Raw genomic sequence first — 23,381 nt, 5'->3', positions numbered from 1 at the left:
GAGCTTTGCTAAGCTTCGGAGAGCTTTGCTAAGCTTCGGGGAACTTTGAAAAGCTTCGCTTGGCTCCACAGAGCTTAGCAGAACTTTGCTGGGCTTCACAGAGCTTAGCAGAACTTCGCTGGGTTCCACAGAGCTTAGCAGAACTTCGCTGAGCTCCACAGAGCTCCACAGAGCTTGGCAGAACTTCGCTGGGCTCCGCAGTGCTTAGCAAAGTTTCGCTGGGCTCCACAGAGCTTAGCAGAACTTTGCTGAGCTTCGCAGAGCTTCACAGATCTTTGCTGAGCTTCGCAGAGCTTCGACGAACTTTGTTGAGCTTCGCAGAGCTTCGACGAACTTTGCTAAGCTTCGCAGAGCTTCGACGAACTTTGTAGAGCTTCGCAGAGCTTCGGAGAACTTTGCCGAGTAGCTTTTTCAAAGTTGCCGCCGGCTGGGACATGTCGATAATTCCCTAGCAAAATGGCGGCGAGAAGCTCGGGCTCGTTGACCTGGTTTCGGAGTTCAAAGATTCCCGATTCAATTTTTCGAGATACACTGGCACGCTCGAGCACTTTTGATCAATAGAGGTTAAAGAGGAACCCTGCCGTTTCTCGCGGTCTCGGAGATGTTGGATCACGGTGCCAGGAGTTCGATGCTGTTTTCCATTTTTCGTACACTTTGTGGCAACTGTGGCGGCTCGATTGAATCAACCCCTTTGCACTCGGAGCTCAGCCGATACAGTGATCCAAATCTGCCATGGACAAATTCTCGACAGAAATTGGCCAACTTTGACCGACGATAACAACGCGAAAAATTGTCGTAGGGCGACGATCTTTTTTTTAGATTAAAGCTTGAAACCTCTACTTTACGATATTCGTACTCGATTTTATATACGACGCATACTCGTCGCTGTAACTATTTGCATGCAACACCATGTTTGCCATATTGAAAATAACGAAATTCGACGAGTGGCACGGACTTTGCAAAATTTTTTTCAGAAACGTCGTTTACAGAGGCACGAAGTTCGATCCTTCCGCTTTAATATAAAAAAAAAGAAACGAGGCTGCGATTTTTTCTCGCTAAGTTACAGTACTTTGAAGTAACCCTTCCATCTATAACATGAAATCGGAACTTGCATTAAACAGGGTAACTTCGAAGTGCTGTAACTTCGCGAAAAAAAATCGCAGCAGAGTTTCTTTTTTTTTAAATTAAAGAGTAAGAATCGAACTTAATTCGACTGCAAATGGCGTCTTCGAAAAAAATTTTCCGAGCTCCGTGCATTTCGTCGAGTAACCCTGTCAACGCAAGCTCCGATTTCGGGCCAAGAAAGCAAGGGTTGCTTCGAGGTGCCGAAACTCTGCGAAAAAAAATCGCAGCCGAGTTTCTTTTTTTTTAAATTAAAGAGTAAGAATCGAACTTAGTTCGACTGCAAACGGCGTCCTCGAAAAAAATTTTCCGAGCTCCGTGCATTTCGTCGAGTAACCCTGTCAACGCAAGCTCCGATTTCGTGCGAAGAAAGCAATGGTTGCTTCGAGGTGCCGTAACTCTGCGAAAAAAAATCGCAGCCGAGTTTCTTTTTTTTTTAAATTAAAGCGTAAGAATCGAACTTAGTTCGCGTGTAAACGGTGTCACCGAGAAAAATTTTCCGGGCTCTGTGCATTTCGTCGAGTAACCCTGTCGACGCAAGCTCCGATTTCGTGCGAAGAAAGCAAGGGTTGCTTCGAGGTGCCGTAACTCTGTGAAAAAAAATCGCAGCCGAGTTTCTTTTTTTTTAAATTAAAGAGAAAGAATCGAACTTAGTTCGACTGCAAACGGCGTCCCCGAAAAAAATTTTCCGAGCTCCGTGCATTTCGTCGAGTAACCCTGTCAACGCAAGCTCCGACTTCGGGCCAAGAAAGCAACGGTTGCTTCGAGGTGCCGTAACTCTGTGAAAAAAAATCGCAGCCGAGTTTCTTTTTGTCTAAATTAAAGAGTAAGAATCGAACTTCGTTCGCGTGTAAACGGTGTCACCGAGAAAAATTTAACTATCCTGCGCCGTTTCGTCGAACCTCGAATATAATACATGCCCGGCTCCGGACGGAGGGTGCACGACCGAGAGAAGACGATTAATGATTCAGCGCGGTGCACACGAAACGTCTCGATAAACTTCCGTGTGTTCGAAGGTTGTTCGGAAACGTGCGCGTGAGGTCGCGGCGTTTTGTTGGATTCGGTGGCGAGACGTGCTCGTCGTCGTCGTCATCGCCGCGACGTCTCATTCGGCGCACGACAACCGCAACTACATGCATTATTAACGATCCGGCATGAATATGCGCGCGAGATTAGCCGTGCTGTCGATTCAATTAGGCGCACCAGACACACCGATAGTCGACTCGGAAAGGCCTAATCGCCGCGATAATCGCGGACCGAGAACGGAAATTGCGGATACTGCTTTTGCTCTGCCGTCGAGTTTCTTTGCGCGACTGTTCTGCAGCTTTTTCTATCAGAATATTTAGAATCCGGATAGATTTTTCATCATTTTTGGACTGACAGTCGCTTAAATCCACGGAGGATTAACGTAACGATTTCTCTTCGTCGATAGAATCGCCTTCGCAGTAAATTGTTCCATCTAATCCTTCACAAATTATTCCATCTATTCGTTTATTTATCGAATATATATATATATATATTTTCTAGTTATTTAATTAGTTCTAATTAATGTAATTACCTCTCTCTCTCTAATTATGTAGAATTAATATAATTATATAATATATAATTAATATAATATAATATAATATAATATAATATAATATAATATAATATAATATAATATAATATATATAATATAATTAATATAATCATATAATATACAATTAATATGATTATTAATAACTTATAAAATTACAAGAAGAAACAAGAAACACAAAGACACTGTTCGTCCAAACGCTTCTTTATTCGAATATAAATTCTTCATTCCAATAATTCTCTATTCGAACGATTCCTTATTCGAGTAAAATTCAGATAAATGTTTATCTAAATAAATTCCGGTTCGATCTAAAACTCCGCGGAAAAAGTTAGAAAATTAAAAGAAGCAAGATCGCAAAAGATTCGCGGAAAGTTCCGCGATATTTTCGCGAGAAGTCCGCGATTCAAGCTGCTCGCTGCTGCGATTTACCGTCGTCAAGAAAGACACGAAAGAACAGGAATCCCGACGATCGAAAAAAGAGAAAACGGAAAGAAAAACGATGAAAAAAAGAAAAAGCGCGGAACCCGTGGCGACGGTGGTTTTTCGAACAGCGAAATCTGCATAAAACCCTGCGACGACGATAGAGCGGGTCCGGCCCCGATAAGCGAGCAAACATTTTTTCAACGGTATTGTACACACGTTTTTTTCTTATCGCGGAACGTTTCGCATACGAACGCGGAGTTTTTTGCGGAACCGGGAGCCGTTTTAATAGCGGAATGACGATCTCGGCGACGACGTCCGGAGAATTCGAAAACATTTCGGGTATGCTAATCGGGCCGCAGCGCGGCGGTCCCTCTCGGGGCCTTGACATTTCATGATCCCCGCGAAATCTCGTTTTACGGAAGTCCGGGGGGCCTTATGGATCGTTCCACGGGCCCGCGAAGGACGACTTGCTTCGAGGATCGAATCGACAATCGACCGCCGCACGAGAATCTCCTGGAAATCTCGATGGATCTCCGCACTAAAAACGAACTATCGAATCGATGAAAATGATGACGGCGTCCGATTGTTTCTTTTACGGTTCTCCTGATGACGTTAGACAAATATTTATATTATAACAGTAAAACAAATATTATATAAGTAGTATATATATATATATATATATATATATATATATATATATATATATATATATAATAATATAATAATATATATATATAATAATATAATATATATATAATAATATATATATATATATATATATATATATATAATATATATAATATAATAATATATAATTGTTGCTTCGAATGACCTCAAGAACATCTCGTTTTTCCCCGCTTGTACAATAATTTTCAAACAAGCGAAACGGTTCAATACATATATATATATATATAGTAAGTATAACAAATACTATAACAGTAGAGATTTTTGGGTATTTTTTGGCCGTATTGAACCGTACAGCGTGTTCGAAAATTATTGTACAAGCGGGGAAAAACGAGATGTTCTTGAGGTCATTCGAAGCAACAATTTCCTTCGCGAAAATGTTCGACGATGCTTCGTTCACTTATTAACGATTTAACAAATTTACAAATTTACGAATTTGCGCGGAACGTCGTGCTTCGGATGCTCTAACGATCTAGATCTTTGTTAAGAAAATCGTCGAGATTCTCGCTTCGTTTTCGAACATTTGTACGGAGAAATCTTTTTTCTAGAACATTGTTTTAGGCGTCCATTTATTCAAGGGCGAGGTATTAATCTTTCAACGGTGTTGTATATTTATTTTTTCAAGGTTTTCCAAAATGGACTTATGGACTTATGGACTTTTATCTTGCAGTGTTTTAATATCTATAGTCTTGCGTAAATAATTACGTATTTTTGCGTAGACATTCTTGCGTAGGTATTTTTCTGTAAACATTTTCATTATCTAGACATTTTTGTATAGATACTTTCGCGTAGACATCTTTATGTAGACGTCCTTTTCGTGTAAACATTTTTATTACCTAGACATTTTTGTGCAGATATTTTTGTGTAGACAGTCTCGTGTGTAGATACTTTTGCATAAACATTTTTGCGCAAACATTTTTCTGTAGACATCTTCGCGTGGACATTTTTGCGCAATCAATTTTGCGCAAACACTGTTTACGTAGCTATTTTTACGCAGACATTTCCGTGTAGACGTTCTCGCGGAAACAGTTTTCCAGCGAACTACAGCAAAATGTAGACATTTTTGCGCGGACATCCGCGCGAGTATCCTCGTCCCGTAATCAATTGCCGCGAGTGGGCACTTTCGTCGCGCGAAACTTCAAAGACGCTCTCTCACCTTCGGATACACCTAATCGCGTGATGCATCTCGAAGAGGGCACTTCACACGCTAGTTCGAATTTCGCAATAACCAAGAGAGCTTGTTAACCTTGCGAAGTTACAGAACACCGCCGCTCGCGTCCGCGGGCGGAAACGACATTTCGTTGAAACGATTCCGCGACGTCGTTAAACGAATTCTTCTTCCCCGGCGACGAACCCGCGTTTAATTATTGCGAAATTTGCGGAGATCGCAGTACGTGTCGCGGCTGGCAATAAACAAAACCGCGGTTCGGCGAAACAACGGGCAACCGATTCGGCGTACAATAGTTCAAGGTTAGAAGCTAATTTGTCGCAGGGGTTACTGCGACATTTATATATAAAATATATAATATATATTATATATTATATATAATATTATATATATATATATATATATATATATATTATATATAATATATAATATATATTATATATAATATATAATATATATTATATATAATATATAAATATATAAATATTTTATATATAAAATAATCCGAGAGTTTTTTTGGTTTTTATATAACGAGAACTTTAATGTAACTTGTAACAAAAGGCGATGAGGTACAGTGTGGAGAAGGTAAAGGTAAACGAGTGACGGAGGATACAGAAATATGAACACGTTGAGAGTCGGAGGAAAACTTGCTAACTGACTTCTCGGTCGAGAGGTCCTCGTATTTATTGGTAAGGGAAAGTCCTTGGGAAGGGCGAAGGCCTTTCCCGAAGATTTTCCGACCGGGGTGATCCGGGACCTATGGTCCGAAGCTGTGTCCCAACGTTTCTATCGTTTTATCGGGGTGTGTACGCCTTGCGTCGGGAAAATCCGAAAAAGGCATATGTACACCCCGCTTTTGAAGGACGTGTCTTTTTATGTCTGGTCCGCCACACTAAGATAAAAAAGAAAAGGAAAGACCTACGAATTTCAGCTTTTCGTTGCTTTCCGTTACAGCAATGTCTCCCTAATTGACGCTCAGATTGTTGATCGATTGACGCGAAAACAATTTTGGAAGTGGAGCCTTGCGAATTCGAGCCTCGCGACTCGTTTTTATAGTTACCGATCGTCAACGATTACAAAAACATGGCGCAAAGCTGGAGCAATCGTATCTCCTGTTCCCAAATTGTCCATTTTTCTGCACGATCTTAGCGTCGGTTAGGGAGACATTACTGTGCAGTAACATATTATTACTGCAATACTAATTATTATTACGTTACTGTACAATAATATATATAATCGTCTCTCTTCTCCCTAAATTGTCCATTTCTGTGGTCGATCTGAGCGTCGATTAGGGAGACATTGCTGGACTTTTCGTTGATCGATTTCACCGATTTACCGTCGATCGCGCGAATATCTTCGAAGAATAACAGACGCTGAAACGAATCTCGAAATTGCGTTCTTGTTTAACCCTTTGCACTCGAAGCCATTTTAACACTTTATCGCGCGCTAGCCTGTTAATCGGCTTTTCGATTGCCAATGCTTATCGACCGCTGGCCTATTAATCGGCTTTTCGATTGCCAATGTTTGTCGACCGCTGGCCTATTAACTGTCAATCTAAATGAATGTTTCCGACTTACGATATCTCCATTTTATCTGACAAAGTGCATTTTATGCACACGAAATTGAATCTCGTGACTCGTACAATTAGACTTTCAACAATCTTTTACATCTGAACTATTATATAATATAAAAATTATCTTGGAACGTGATGTAACAATTTTTTAATGGTGTCTCAGAGTTATCACTCGAGTGCAAAGGGTTGAACAAATATTTTTCAACGTATCTGATCGTGAAATTTCGCTCTCCTACAAGCAAAAGAATAGTTTGAATAATTCGAACGAGCTGGAAACAAAATCTCGAACTATTCCACGATTGCGGAACCGATGATTACAGTCTACTAAACGGTAAAAAAAAGTCCAGTCGCCGGATCATTCGGCAACCGCTGCCGAAAACGAGCAACAACGGGTTATTACGATCGGAGAGCTCGAGAGCCGTTCGTTCGTTTCGAAACGAAATAAAGAAGCGAACGCGATGCAAATCGGCTTCGCCGAAAACAGTCGGGTTCCCGAAACGGTCGGCGTTCCTTGTACGGTGCACGGCGGGCCTACACATTGTTTTCCCGATGCTGGGTGAATACGAATGCGTGAACGAGCGACGGAGCCGTTCCTCCGAGCGAGGAACGTTTCCCTGAACCGAGAAAACGAGGATGGGGAACGCAGGACGGGTGCCATCGAATTTACGAAACGAAACGAAACGAATCGAATCGACCACGATACCGGAAACTGTGCCGACGACAGAGAAGAAGACGAAACACGGCACCCGTACGAGCAAGTCGGACGTGAACCGAACCTTAAATCGGCTGATCGAGGAGATCTCGGGTGATTCACGAATGGGCCCACCACCGTCAAAGACGGAGAACCGAAGAACCGACTTTTACTCGACTTCGTGGGGCCTGTGTGAACTCTCCGACTCGATTTCTACGGTGTGTATACAGTTATTTGTTTAATTATCTGAATCGTTTGCAGTGAATTCTCGCCGATTTGTAAATTCTCCTCGGCTTGTAAACAGAAACGAACAATCGATTCTCGAATGGGCCCACCACCGTCGAAGACAAGATCCGAAGAACCGACTTTTACTCGACTTCGTGGGGCCCGTGTGAACTCTCCGACTCGATTTCTACGGTGTGTATACAGTTATTTGTTTAATTATCTGAATCGTTTGCAGTGAATTCTCGCCGATTTGTAAATTTTCCTCGGCTTGTAAACAGAAACGAACAATCGATTCACGAATGGGCCCACCACCGTCAAAGACGGAGAACCGAAGAACCGACTTTTACTCGACTTCGTGGGGCCCGTGTGAACTCTCCGACTCGATTTCTACGGTGTGTATACAGTTATTTGTTTAATTATCTGAATCGTTTGCAGTGAATTCTCGCCGATTTGTAAATTCTCCTCGGCTTGTAAACAGAAACGAACAATCGATTCATGAATGGGCCCACCACCGTCAAAGACGGAGAACCGAAGAACCGACTTTTACTCGACTTCGTTGGGCCCGTGTGAACTCTCCGACTCGATTTCTACGGTGTGTATACAGTTATTTGTTTAATTATCTGAATCGTTTGCAGTGAATTCTCGCCGATTTGTAAATTCTCCTCGGCTTGTAAACAGAAACGAACAATCGATTCACGAATGGGCCCACCACCGTCGAAGACAAGAACCGAAGAACCGACTTTTACTCGACTTCGTGGGGCCTGTGTGAACTCTACGATTTCGTAATTCGCGCGAGAAAATGGTTTCGAACGATCCATCCCCTCGTCCCAAAATCTGTCCCAATCTCAACGAAAAATCGCTTAAACGAAGCACCATTTGACCTGCGACAGATTCATCGAAATTTCTATGAAAATTCTCTCGAACGGCCCTACCAATCAATTCACACACAATTTCGCAATTCGCGCGAGAAAATGGCTTCAAACGAGCCATCCCCTCGTCCCAAAATCTGTCCCAATCTCAACGAAAAATCGCTTAAACGAAGCACCATTTGACCTGCGACAAATTCACCGAAATTCCCATGAAAATTCTCTCGAACGGCCCTACCAATCAATTCACACACGATTTCGCAATTCGCGCGAGAAAATGGCTTCAAACGATCCATCCACTCGTCCCAAAAAATGTCCCAATCTCCTCGAAAAATCGCTTTTAAACGAGCAGCATTTATAACTCGCGACAAATTCACCGAAATTCCCATGAAAATTCTCTCGAACAACCCTACCATCCAATTCACACACGATTTCGCAATTCGCGCGAGAAAATGGCTTCAAACGATCCATCCCCTCGTCCCAAAAAACTGTCCCAATCTCCACGAAGAATCGCTTAAACGCGCACCATTTGACCCGCGACAAATTCACCGAAATTCCTAGAAAAAAATCGCCTAAACAAAAATTCCCGACAAAGGATGCCCCGAAAAATCCATCAGCACATCCACCAAAATCTCGCGCATTCGCCCGAGGTATTACTAAAACCAACGTAGCATCGTGTCGCATGAAAAACCCGTCGAAATCGCAGCGTAGATCCGCGAAGCGAGCCAGAAAGAGCGTCGCGACGTTCGCCAGAATGCGTCGCGCGGCGACGAACGTACTACCGGCGCGGCGAGAGAAGAAAAGAAGAAAAAAGAAAAAGGAAAGAAAGAACCAGGAGGAAACGGTGGTTCGGCCGTGAAGCCGGAAACGCGGTCGTAAAACGTGACGATAAAATGCAAGGGAAAATCAATGAGCGTCGGCGTGTGTGTCTCTCCGGTTTCATTGAGAGCGTGCGAGCCGCGATCAGCGGGAGTCGCGCGATCAGCGAGCCGCGATAGTAGTCGAGAGGCGTGCACACGGGTCTCGTTTCCGCGTGACGGTCGTCTGGTTACGTCAGTAGCGAGAAACAAAGTCTGCGGTGTTTCTAATCGGGAGTCTGCTGCGGTCGACGGGCAACTCGACTTTCTTCACTTACCGAGGAGTAGTGCTCGGCTGGATCGGCAACAGCAACGAGACAGCAACGACGACAACGGCAACAAGCCTGGAGGATCTGTGGCGCGTAAAATCGGCTCCGAAATCGAACACACACTCTCTGGACCAGGACCAGTCTCGTCGAATCACTCTCGATCCAGGGGACGATCTCCGGGATCCTTTGATCGATCGTATCTGCGCGCGCGACGACGATCGTCGAGTCGATCCGCGGAAATCGGGCGACGCGACGGATCGATCACCTCGAAGCAATCTCGAGAAGAAGAAATTCCGGAATTCTCGGGAACGCGATCGTCGAGAGAGAGAGAGAGAGCGCGAGATGGCACGACGGTCTGTCCGATCGCGAGCGGATCTATCGATCACAGGCGGCGACGATCTTCGTCTTCGATCCGGCCTCGGCGATCCTGGTCCGCGGAACAACTCGAGCGGAAGCGACGTCTCTTCGAACCTCGCCGCTGTTGACCTCGACGACCACGATTATTATTAATATTATTATCGTTGTTGCTATTATTATTAATATTATTGTCGGCGGCGCCCCGATCTCGGTCTCGAACTCGTGTACGAACGAACACGCTACCGCCGTGCCTAGTCGCGGACTGACAGCGCTTTGCCAAGTGGATTGCTTTTAACCGAGCCGCCATATTGGTACCGCATCCCTCCTACCTTTTGCCGGTCGGTCCTTCGGACGTCGACGCGGGAGCTCGCGCTCGTGCGCGCGCGCGCTCGCGCCGCTCCTCGTCGCACACCTTCGCTCACCTGCGAACGAGAACCAACAGGCGGAACGTGTTTGGGTTTGGGTCTACCGGCGGTCGCGACACTATATCTGTCTAGCGTTTTCTTTCTTTCTGTCTTTCTTTCTCTGTCGGCCACGATTTCGCGTCCGCTCGCGTTCAACCTTTGCGCGACATGTCGCGATCGCTCGATCCCAAGTTCAACGCGTTCCTGCCGGATGTAGAGCGCGGTTCCGCCCGATTTACGCGACGGGGTGCTCCGAGCGCACCCCTTTATGTTCACCGAGCACCCTTTCAGTCGCTGCGTCGGTGGTCCAACGGAGCTTTCGGAGTTTTTGCGCGGCGATGCTCGCGGATTTTCGACAGATCGGAGCTTGCGACGACAAAGCGACTTGCGTCGGTCATTTCGTAGCTCGACAAGATGCACGGGAAATTTTTCTCGGAGACGCCGTTTACGGTGGAACGAAGGGCGATTCTTCACCTTTATTTTGGAAGAAAGGGAACGAAGCTGCGATTTTTTCTCGCGAAGTTACAGCACTTCGAAGTTACCCCGTTCCGATGCAAGCTCTGATCTCAGGCTGAGAATGGAAGGGTTACTCGCAAGTGCTGTAACTTCGCGAGAAAAAATCGCAGCGAGGTTCCATTCACCTTAAATTAAAGAGGAAGAATCGAGCTTTACTTCTATGGAAACGGCATCTCTGGAAAAAATTTTGCAAGATCCGTGCATTCTGTCAAATTCGACCATGTCCAACGCGACGAACGCGGTCTCGCGCAAACTGTTAGAAAAATGGTCCTTGCATTTAAGGGGTCACAGCGGCGAGGGTGCGTCAAAATTCGAATCCAGAAACACCATCTTAAAGCCGAGATTTCAAGCTTCAATTCGAAAAGATGGTCATCGTCCTGCGACGATTTCTCGCGGAGTCACCGTCGGTCGAAGTCGGCCAATTTTTATCCAGCATTTCTCCACGCCATAATTCCGCCGAGCAGCCATCAAAGCGATAAGTATACGAGCATACACGTGACCGGCATTAGGTTCGTTCGTCGGATGGTTCTGACGTCTCCTTAATTTCTCGAAACATTCGATGCACAACCGCGAGAGAGCTCGTCGTCGGCTCACAATTCCATTCCATTTGAACCCCACGATAACGCGAGCCAGATAAGAACGCGCCGGGCAATTTCGCTCGAACCCATTTGCTAATCGACCGTCGATCTTCTGTTTCCTGTTGCTGTTTTTTTTCCTCTTTTTTTTCGCAGCCGTCGCGACGCATCGCAATAGATCGGCCGTGCATGCGGGTCTCAGCGCGTGCACACATTATTTCTGGTGTAGCAGTTTCCATTGGTCACCACGTCGGAAATAAACCGCTCTTATGCGACTCCGGGCGATCGGGAGGAAAAACACGTTACGCGCGCAGAACACAAGACAAAGTTAATAGGTCGCGACGGAAGAACAAAAACGGAACATTTAATAAATCACTTGTGTGTTAATCGTGGCCGCTTCGCATAGTTCCCAGCGAAGATTACGTTGACCGGCCGGAGCCGAAACAAATAGATGCAGCCGACGACAATTGTAGCACACAACAACGACGACGACGGTGTTTACCCTGGCGTTTCTTACGTGACGCGAGTATGTGACAATGGAGCCCGATTTGAACGACCATCAGATCGGGTTCGATCGTTTCCCACGGGTTCAGGAGTCACATCGATTTGCAACTAGACCGCGGCTCCTCGTGCAAAATGTAAATTTTCCAGCGCGATCGCGACGCACCAGAAAACAACGATTTTTCATTCCGAACATGTTCGATCGGCCGAAAATCATGGCACAGCATCGCTGGATTCTTTTCTCTTGCATTTAACGCGTATGATTATTCGTTCGATTAATTATTCATCCAGATATACGATCTACAGTAATGTCTCTCTAATTGACGCACAGATTGCGCACAAAAAGGGACAATTGAGGAAGAGGAGATACGATTGTTAGAGCCTTGTGGTTTATTTTTATAGTTATAAATTATCTACAATTATAAGAACGAGCCGCAAGGCTCGAACAATCGCATCTCCTCTCCCCAAATTGCCCAATTTTCTGTACGAGCTGAGCGTCAATTAGAGAGAACTTATTGTAGTCAGACTTTACTCCTGGGCCAATATTATGTTCCAATATTATATTAATTATTATATAATAATATATAACAATATAATATTATATAATAATATATAACAATATAATATTATATAATATATGACATTAAATATTAAATGTATATATAATAATATATTAAATTCAGATCTCGATAAAATTAAGAAATACAGTAATGTCTCACAAAAAGGGACAATTGAGGAAGAGGAGATACGATTGTTAGAGCCTTGCGGTTTATTTTTATAGTTACAATTTGTCCACAATTATAGAAACGAGCCGCAAGGCTCGAACAATCGCATCTCCTCTCCCCAAATTGTCCAATTTTCTGTGCGAGCTGAGCGTCAATTAGAGAGAACTTATCGTAGTCAGACTTTACTCCTGGGCCAATATTATGTTCCAATATTATATTAATTATTATATAATAATATATAACAATATAATATTATATAATAATATATAACAATATAATATTATATAATATATGACATTAAATATTAAATGTATATATAATAATATATTAAATTCAGATCTCGATAAAATTAAGAAATACAGTAATGTCTCACAAAAAGGGACAATTGAGGAAGAGGAGATACGATTGTTAGAGCCTTGTGGTTTATTTTTATAGTTATAAATTATCTACAATTATAAAAACGAGCCGCAAGGCTCGAACAATCGCATCTCCTCTCCCCAAATTGTCCAATTTTCTGTACGAGCTGAGCGTCAATTAGAGAGAACTTATCGTAGTCAGACTTTACTCCTGGGCCAATATTATGTTCCAATATTATATTAATTATTATATAATAATATATAACAATATAATATCATACAATATATGACATTAGATATTAAATGTATACATAATAATATATTAAATTCGGATCTCGATAAAATCAAGAAATACAGTAATGTCTCTCTAATTGACGCCCAGATTGCGCACGAAAATGGACAATCTGGGGAGAGTAGATACGATTGTTCGAGCCTTGCGGTTTATTTTTATAGTTATAAATTGTCCACAATTATAAAAACGAGCCGCAAGGCCATTTTAGTGGACAATCTGAGCGTCAGTAAGGGAGACATTACTGTATTCGTTCTTACATCGACCCGCGGTTTCGCATTTTTTACGTTCAACTTGTCGAGATTCTGAAGATTCGAGGGCGTTCGTATCGAACGGAAGATCATTGATCCTCCGTGATCAAGGTGAGCAAAGATGTTGCCATAATCGTGGCCGGAACCGGCGAACGTGAGCCCAGGAACGTGTAACATGTGTTCCCCGTCCCAGTTGCGCAACCGCGTTTAATTACAATGGGATAACGACGTTCTATCACGGTTCAAAGTACCGTTTCGAAGGTTTCTAATATCTTTTCCGCAACTTTGTGGGGCCATTTCCTCGACGTTGCGACACGCGCGACGAATAATAGGATCGACGAGGGAAACCGAAGCGGCGAGGCCCTATTACGGTCGACTTCGAACGCTTCTACATGGTCGATGAAATTTTTTCTCGCGATCTTTTCTGTAACTGTCTTGCAGACGGAACTCTCCGCTTTACGATGGCCGTCAAAAAATCAACGTACGATTTTTTCCCGTCATTTTATCGCCGTTCGAACGAAAGGCGTCGGATCATGGTCGATCATAGGTGCTTGCGGACTTGAATAATTTTTTGCGAGAGAACGAAGAAAGTATTTCGAATACGCGACACGGGGATACGAAGCAGAAACTTCGGCCGTTGAAATGAGCTCGCGTAGATCGTCGTACGATCTGTTTTAACGAACTTACGCTGATTCGAATGTCAACGATTTCGTCCTGTAACGGCGACTCTTGCGTTCATTATCGAACGGATGGTTTCGTGAATGGCGGCAACCGAAGAACGCTTGAAAAAAGATGCCACTAATTTCACGTATTTAGTCAAAGAAAGCCTGACCTTTGAAACGGGCTATCGAGGATCGAAACATTCCCGCGCGATTTCTGTCCAGCGTTTTTCATTCGGATCCGACCGAGGAGCGGCGCGTTATCACCAGCAACGCAACCGTTCGACCTTGTAAAATCGATTACAACGAACCGAGAAACGCTTCCGACAAAAACAATACACGGTTGAATAGTGGAGGTTCCGCCCTTCGAAACGAGCCTTCGTAGACCATCCTCCCACTTTTATCGAGAATGTTACGACGGTTCGAAGGTCGGCAATTGTCCGCTCGAAAATTGTTCTGATCTTTTAATAGCGCGCCGCCGCAATCGTCGCTTAATTTTAACCGCGGCCGGCTCTAATTACGCGGCTTAATTTCATGGTCCGAACGAGCACATTGAAATTTCTCAATATACGAACACAAAAGCTGTCCCCGAGTCACGCGTCCGCGAACGTGTTCGAACGTGAAAACGTCGGATGTTTTGGAAACGACGGCCGGCCGTGAGCGCGACGCCCACGCGTTCCTCGATCGTTCGCCGATCGATCCGCGTGTGAGGCACACTTGTTGGATCTTGGACCGATCGCGGATGTTGATTGCCGTCGAGGATCCATGGATCATTCGGCTCAGTGTAACCAGGATCGTTGGCTTCCCACGTTGTCGACCTCGCGCGGTGGGCCAAAGCGACGAAATCCCGTCAAAGTCGAGGAATTTTTGCAATTAATGTTCGAATTTTTGTTATATTTTCGTTCTCCGTTAATTCGATCCCTCACTATTATTATTCATTTCGTTCTTTATTATTACTAATCTCATTCTTTGTTATCGTGCAATTCATTCTTTATTATTATTCATTTCATTCTTTATGATTATGCAATTCGTTCTTTATTATTATTCATTTCATTCTTTATGATTATGCAATTCGTTCTTTATTATTAATCATTTCATTCTCTTTTATTATTCATTTCATTCTGTATTATTATTCATTTCATTATCTTTTATTATTCATTTCATTCTGTATTATTATTCATTTCATTCTCTTTTATTATTCATTTCATTCTTTATTATTATTATTGTGCAACTTGTTGAAATTTTAGCCTCGAACAAAAATTAATCTCTCATTCTACATTATTATTAATTTCATTCTTTATTATTATTCATTTTCATTCCATGATCCCAACACAACTCATTCTACATTATTATTAATTTCATTCCTTATTATTATTCATTTTCATTCCATAATCCCAACACAACTCATTCTACATTATTATTAATTTCATTCTTTATTATTATTCATTTTCATTCCATAATCCCAACACAACTCATTCTACATTATTATTAATTTCATTCTTTATTATTATTCATTTTCATTCCATGATCCCAACACAACTCATTCTACATTATTATTAATTTCATTCTTTATTATTATTATCGTGCAACTCATTCTATATTATTATTAATTTCATTCTACATTATTATCAATTTCATTCTTTATTATTATTCATTTCATTATTTATTATTATATTATTGTGCAATTCATTCTACATTATTATTAATTTCATTCTTTATTATTATATTATTGTGCAACTCATTCTACATTATTATTAATTTCATTCTTTATTATTACAGATTCATCGTTAATTATTATCGTGAATGAACTTCGCAACTATATGCTCCATTGTGCGACGTCGTTGTTATCCGATACACAGCGTGACGCGTTTACAAGTTTCCAATCGCGGGGATAAAAGTGAGCCGATAATTGCCCGGTAGTTTAGCTATGAGCGACACATGTCGATCACAGGCAAAAAACACCATCGTCGGCCGCGAGGAGATGGTTACGAACCTTCGCGAGAAAAAACAGCTTCGGAAAAATTGCAACGCGGTACACATTATGTACACATTATGTCGTGCGAGAAAAACGCTCGGAAACGTAATAACTTTCTTACGTAAATGACAAATCGTAATTCGTTCACACTGATCGGCACGGATTTCGTAATGAACGTCGCGAACCGGCGCACCCCGATTGTAAAAGATGGAAATCGATGTGCTTTAAGAACGTTTAAGGAGTTGATTTTAATCAGAATTTCCATTTGATTTTAATCAGAATTTCCAATTGATTTCGATCAAGATTTCAATTGATCCCAATCAGAATTTCCAATTGATTTTTTGATCAGGATTTCGGTTGATTTTAATCAGAATTTCCAATTGATTTCGATCAAGATTTCAATTGATTCTAATCAGAATTTCCAATTGATTTTTTGATCAGAATTTCCATTTGATTTTAATCAGAACTTCCAATTGATTTTCATCAAGATTTCAATGAATTTTAATCAGAATTTCCAATTGATTTTTTGATCAGGATTTCGGTTGATTTTAATCAGAATTTCCAATTGATTTCGATCAAGATTTCAATTGATTCTAATCAGAATTTCCAATTGATTTTTTGATCAGAATTTCCATTTGATTTTAATCAGAACTTCCAATTGATTTTCATCAAGATTTCAATGAATTTTAATCAGAATTTCCAATTGATTTTTTGATCAGAATTTCCATTTGATTTTAATCAGAATTTCCAATCGATTTCGATCAAGATTTCAATTGATTCCAATCAGAATTTCCAATTGATTTTTTGATCAGGATTTCGGTTGATTTTAATCAGAACTTCCAATTGATTTTCATCAAGATTTCAATGAATTGTAATCAGAATTTCAATAGAATAAAAATAGCAATTAATTTTAATCAAAATATCAATTAATATTAATCGATTAATCTGAATCAGAGTTTCAACGAATTTCATCCAAATATATCCATTAAAATTGCTCCGAAAATTCGCGTGTAAAGAAACGACTTTCCATCGCTTGTCTATTTCTTGGCGATCGAAAATTCTTCTTTCTGCATCACCGTACGAAAAAAGGTTCGCCTTTTAAAAGCTCGCTATTAGCAGTTGTTCTGCCGATAAATCTCCACTATCGAGGATCCAGTCGTGTCCGGTCGTTCCAGCTGCAGTTTTTATGCTCTGTCACCGATTGATTTACAATAGAGCTCTGCGCTTTGCGAAAACGTCGCCCGTAAACAATGCAAGGGGGAACCTATGCAGAATCTCTCTCTGCAGAATCTCGAAACCGACGATGGTAGCATTAATCGAGCCATTCCATTATGGCGACCGAGAAACGAACGTCGGAGCAGAAGCGATGGTTTTTCTAGGAATCGAGAAGAAGTTCGGCGAACGTTCGATCGATGGTCAAGTGGCAATCAAGAGATAAAAACAGAGAAAGAGAAAAAAAGAGAGAGAGGGAGAGAGATAGAGAGAGCCTCCTTTTTTTACAGTTAGACGAAGACTCGTATCCTCGAGGATCACCTCGCCGCGAGCAAGAATTTACCGGAACAGAGATTCAGACGTCTTGTGTCAGTGGAACGAGAGAACGCTTCCGAGTTGATCGATGGATCTCTTATTCCGGAAAGGCTGTGAATGTCAGCGTGTTCATATTTTGTCTCAGCCGGCCGAGAAAAAACCTGTTTTATTTCGTGGCGATAATCATTTTCGCCGTCGACCGTTTCGAGCAAATTCTCCCTAATTTTCCTTCAGCTTGTGCACAAAAATGGACGCAATTCGGGAATCGAAGACACGATTGCTCCTCGCGGCTCGTTCTCCTAGCAATAAACAATCGGTAATTACAAAAAACGATATGGCGATAACAATTTTCACATTTCTCACATTTTGCACAAAGCAGCGTCTTTTCGACGCCGTGTTAAATTCTCCCTAATTTTCCTTCAGCTTGTGCACAAAAATTACCTCAATTCGGGAATCGAAGACACGATTGCTCCTCGCGGCTCGTTCTCATAGCAATAAACAATCGGTAATTACAAAAAACGATATGGCGATAACAATTTTCACATTTCTCACATTTTGCACAAAGCAGCGTCTTTTCGACGCCGTGTTAAATTCTCCCTAATTTTCCTTCAGCTTGTGCACAAAAATTACCGCAATTCGGGAATCGAAGAGAGGATTGCTCCTCGCGGCTCGTTCTCATAGCAATAAACAATCGGTAATTACAAAAAACGAGTCGCGAGCTGCTCGAACGGTCGCACCCCTCCTCTTCCCTAAAATGATGCGCTCTTCCGCGCAATCCGAGACGTTAATTACATCACACAAATGTGACGGCCGTTTCCTGTTCGATTCGCAAGATTTTCATATATTCCGCCGTGAAAAAAAGTTCATAGCTCCAGGTCAGATTAATGAATGCAACAAACGCGAGCGTTTAGATCGCGGCCTAGCGTTACAGGCATCATTACAATGGGCATTACGAAAGCGTTTCGACAGCGATTACACTGTTTCGCACGATTCCCAGCGGAAACGATAATCATAGTCACCGTGACAATCGATATTAAAAGAGTCGTCTTTTCTTTCGTTTTTAATAAGGCGTTACTTATACGGTTACGCGTGGATCATTAAACGTTACATTTACAATGATAGGAGAATCTGCGATATTAAAATTTGCAATAATATTAGAATCTGCGATATTAAAATTTGCAATAATATTAGAATATAATAATATTAGAATGCAATAATATTAGAATGTAATAATATTAGAATATAATAATATTAGAATGTAATAATATTAGAATGTAATAATATTAGAATATAATAATATTAGAATATAATAATATTAGAATGTAATAATATTAGAATGTAATAATATTAGAATGTAATAATATTAGAATATAATAATATTAGAATATAATAATATTAGAATATAATAATATTAGAATATAATAATGTTAGAAAATAATAATATTAGAATATAATAATATTAGAATATAATAATATTAGAATGTAATAATATTAGAATGTAATAATATTAGAATGTAATAATATTAGAATATAATAATATTAGAATATAATAATATTAGAAAATAATAATATTAGAATATAATAATATTAGAATATAATAATATTAGGATATAATAATATTAGAATGTAATAATATTATAATGTAATAATATTAGAATATAACAATATTAGAATATAACAATATTAGAATATAACAATATAAGAATATAACAATATAAGAATATAAAAATATTAGAATATAATAATATCGTTATCTGCAAGTGGAAAGATAAACATACGAAGACAAGCTCCGGTCCTCAACCCGGGTTACGTTACCCGTTATCTGTTTATACTCTGGCTCACCCATAATCCCAACAGTTGCAAACAAATTTACAATGATTCTTAACGATCGTCTATCCGTAATCAGAGTCTGCGCGGAACATTTCGGTTGCTTTCGGAGCCCTTTTCAATTCGCGATCCTGCTTTCCGTTCACCGGATCGGTCGCGAGCTTGTCGCGCGGCGCCGATTTTTCCCATCGAAAAAAAACGAAACTCGCGGTTTCGACACCGGCCGCGGCCGGTTCACCGGATTCGATACCGATATACCGACCGACACCTCGCACACGTTATACACGACGGGTTTTTGCGAAATCGTTATCGCAATGCACCGGCCAAGCCTAAACGTAAATTTGCGCCGGCGAATTAACGCGTTCCGTGCCACGTGTACCATCCATGGTACACGCTTGCATGTTTACTTAGTGAACCGAACAAATTGTTTACAAGAAATGTAGAACCGAAGAATCAATTTCCACCGCAAGAATGGGCGTTGATAAGTTTTTGTTACGTTGTTATGTGTACGAGAATGAATAATTGCACGTAATACATCGAGTTTTAGTAAAATATCAAAGTGTGAAGATTCGAGTAAAAAAAGCTCGGCACGGAACGTGTTAACGCGATCGATCTCGCGGTCCACGGAACGCTCGATCGCCGGATCATTTATCGCGCGGATCGTGCATGGAAATTAGAGTTTGTTCATAAATTATTATTATTATTATTGTTATACCACTATCGTTCATCGTGTACGGGTGATGAATAATAAACTCCGTGGAGTTTGTTGAAAATTGCCGCGTCGCGAGTCTCGCCCGAAAATATTACTGTACCGAGTTCCGCGGCGAGCGGTCCCGCATTTAGGCTGCTCCCTCGGCATCGTTGAAAAATGTCCGATGCGGTTTTGACCGATCGCCAAATCCAGCGTGTGTACACGGGACAGTTTCGCAACGCGCGAAACGCTTTCGGCCGGTGACGTGATCTCACGTTCGCCGGTCGCGTCACGTTCGATGGAAACGCAGCTTTCGGCACTTAACTATTATATATTGATCGTTGTTTAAGGTCTTGCCAGAAAATGAGAAAAAGAGGCGGAGAGAAAGAGAAAGAGAAAGAGAGAGAGAGAGAGGGGGAAAGAGAGAGAAAGACAGACAGAGAGATAGAGAAAGAGAGAAACAAAGAGGAGCCAGCGTGCCAAAACTCCTTCGATTCATTGTAAACAGGAGAACCGAAGGTAGGTACACACCTGGGACCAGGTGGGATCGTTGGATGACAAGTGGCCAGTCTCCGACGACCATTGCGACAGAGCAAATGCTGGCGGAACGACGGTGTCGCGTGTCCACAACACGACCATGCGAACGCGGGGGCTGCGATGAGTTCAAGGTCGCGTGGGATACTGCAAATAGACGGATAGAGAGAGAAAAAGAGAGCCAGAGCAAGAGAAAGAGAGAAAGAGAGAAAGAGAGAAAGAGAGAAAGAAAGAGAGGAAGAGAGAGAGAGAGAGAGAGAGATGAAGAGAGGAAGAGAGAGAGAGAGAGAGAGAGAGAGATGAAGAGAGGAAGAGAGAAAGAAAGAGAGAAAGAGAGAAAGAGAGAAAGAGAGAAAGAGAGAAAGAGACAGAGAGAGAGAGAAAGAGAGGAAGAGAGAGAGAAAGAGAGAGAGAGAGAGAGAGAGAAAGAGAGGAAGAGAGAGAGAGTGAGGAAGAGAGGAAGAGAGAAAGAAAGAGAGAAAGAGAGAGAGAGAGATTCGGGATGGTGCCGCGCAGGGTCCGTTCACCCTGACAACATCCAGGAGAACCAGTCCAAAAGAGTCGGCAAGTGTACCATAATTCTTGAATTATGTATCTTACTAGTTTTACTAGTTTACTAGTCTTACTATTGCTATTTTTTGTTTCTTTTTTCTTTTTAGATAAACGAGACTTTAAAAACATATTCAGAACGTGTCGTATAACAGTGGCACGGTTTTATAACGTAGGATACTCTAATTAAATATTGATTGCTCGAATAGGCATGTACGATACGATTCTAGAGAATCGAAAATGATTGCAGGAGACAATGATCTTGAAAAATGTTGGTTAAATTTTTTTTTCAAGTAAAGAAGACTTTAAAGAATTGTTTAGAATGTGTCTTATATAGTGGGACATTTTTGTTGCGGTAGAGTATTCATTATAAATAATTATTTATCACATGAACGGACCATATAAGAACTTTTTAGACATTGTTTTGCAGTATTCGTTAACCTTAGAAATTGCTACTGGAATTTATTAGATAAAGGGGGCTTTAAAAAATTGTTTAGAATGTGTCTTATATAGCGGAGCATTTTTGTTGTGCAGAGTATTCATTATAAATAATTATTTATCACATGAACGGACCAGTATAAGAACTTTTTAGACATTGTTTTGCAGGATTCGTTAACCTTAGAAGTTGCTACTGGAATTTATTAGATAAAGGAGACTTTAAAAAATTGTTTAGAATGTGCCTTATACAGCGGGACATTTTTGTTGCGGTAGAGTATTCATTATAAATAATTATTTGTCACATGAACGGACCAGTATAAGAACTTTTTAGACATTGTTTTGCGGGATTCGTTAACCTTAGAAGTTGCTACTGGAATTTATTAGATAAAGAAGACTTTAAAAAATTGTTTAGAACGTGCCTTATATAGTGGGACATTTTTGTTGCGGTAGAGTATTCATTATAAATAATTATTTGTCACATGAACGGACCAGTATAAGAACTTTTTAGACATTGTTTTGCGGGATTCGTTAACCTTAGAAGTTGCTACTGGAATTTATTAGATAAAGAAGACTTTAAAAAATTGTTTAGAACGTGCCTTATATAGTGGGACATTTTTGTTGCGGTTGAGTATTCATTATAAATAATTATTTATCACATGAACGGACCAGTTATAAGAACTTTTTAAACATTGTCGCAGGTAAAGAAATATTTGCGTAGAGTATGTTACGTATACACTATTATATACATAATAGAATATGCGTTCCAACATTTGTCCGTTTCCTGAACATACGACCTGTCGTGGAAACGAACAACCATGATAAAAGTCCCCGGGGCTACGGCGCAAAGTTCTCCGGGTGCAAAAAAATGCAATTAAACCTCGCATAAATCAGAGGATAGTAAAAAGTTGTTGTCGCAGTCGCGGGAAATGTTTTTGAAATTCGAGAAATTTCTGCGGATGCGTGTCCCGGCAACAAATTAGAGCAATCGGTGATATCGATGTACAGCAATGTCTCCCTAATTGACGCCCACATTGTCCACAATCGTTTGACGCCCAGATCGTTCATTTTTATAGTCACGAATTGTCAACAACTATAGAAGAACGAGCTGCAAGGTTCGAACAATCGTATCTCATTTTCCCAAATCGTCCATTTCTGTGGACAATCCGAGCGTCAATTAGAGAGACATAACTGTAAATTCTGTGAAGTAAATTCTCGCTAATTGTCCGTCAGCTTGTGCACAGAAATGGACAATTCGGGGAGAGGAGACACGGTTAGTATAAAACGAGGTGCAAAGCTCGAATAAAAAATAAGTCTCCCCTTCTCAAATTGTCCATTTTTGTCTAGAAGCTGAAGGAAGAACGAGGTGCAAAGCTCGAACAAAAAATAAGTCTCCTCTTCTCAAATTGTCCATTCTTGTCTAGAAGCTGAAGGAAGAACGAGGTGCAAAGCTCGAACAAAAAATAAGTCTCCTCTCCTCAAATTGTCCATTCTTGTCTAGAAGCTGAAGGAAAAACGAGGTGCAAAGCTCGAATAAAAAATAAGTCTCCTCTCCTCAAATTGTCCATTTTTGTCTAGAAGCTGAAGGAAGAACGAGGTGCAAAGCTCGAACAAAAAATAAGTCTCCTCTCCTCAAATTGTCCATTCTTGTCTAGAAGCTGAAGGAAAAACGAGGTGCAAAGCTCGAATAAAAAATAAGTTTCCTCTCCTCAAATTGTCCATTTTTGTCTAGAAGCTGAAGGAAGAACGAGGTGCA

At 41.2% G+C, this 23,381-nt stretch overlaps 1 protein-coding gene across 3 annotated transcripts in view; it reads right to left on the bottom strand.

Annotated features, from left to right (window-relative positions):
* Positions 1–23,381, bottom strand: part of LOC117220438 (very long chain fatty acid elongase AAEL008004) — a 91,382-nt gene that overhangs the window by 52,714 nt on the left and 15,287 nt on the right. The window contains exon 1 of one of the 3 annotated variants that reach the window (XM_033470398.2): positions 9,464–10,090. The exons of 1 other annotated variant lie outside the window; for it this stretch is intronic. The gene's annotated coding sequence lies outside the window, so the exon portion shown is untranslated. Of the gene's footprint in view, positions 1–9,463; positions 10,091–23,381 lie in introns of those variants that run through there. One more of the 3 variants, XM_033470394.2, reaches the window with a different exon arrangement.

This window comes from Megalopta genalis, chromosome 5, assembly GCF_051020955.1.
Source record: "Megalopta genalis isolate 19385.01 chromosome 5, iyMegGena1_principal, whole genome shotgun sequence".
Taxonomy (NCBI): domain Eukaryota; kingdom Metazoa; phylum Arthropoda; class Insecta; order Hymenoptera; family Halictidae; genus Megalopta; species Megalopta genalis.
The sequence above is the reverse complement of the archived record's forward strand: the minus strand, read 5'-3'. Positions and strand labels throughout refer to the sequence as shown.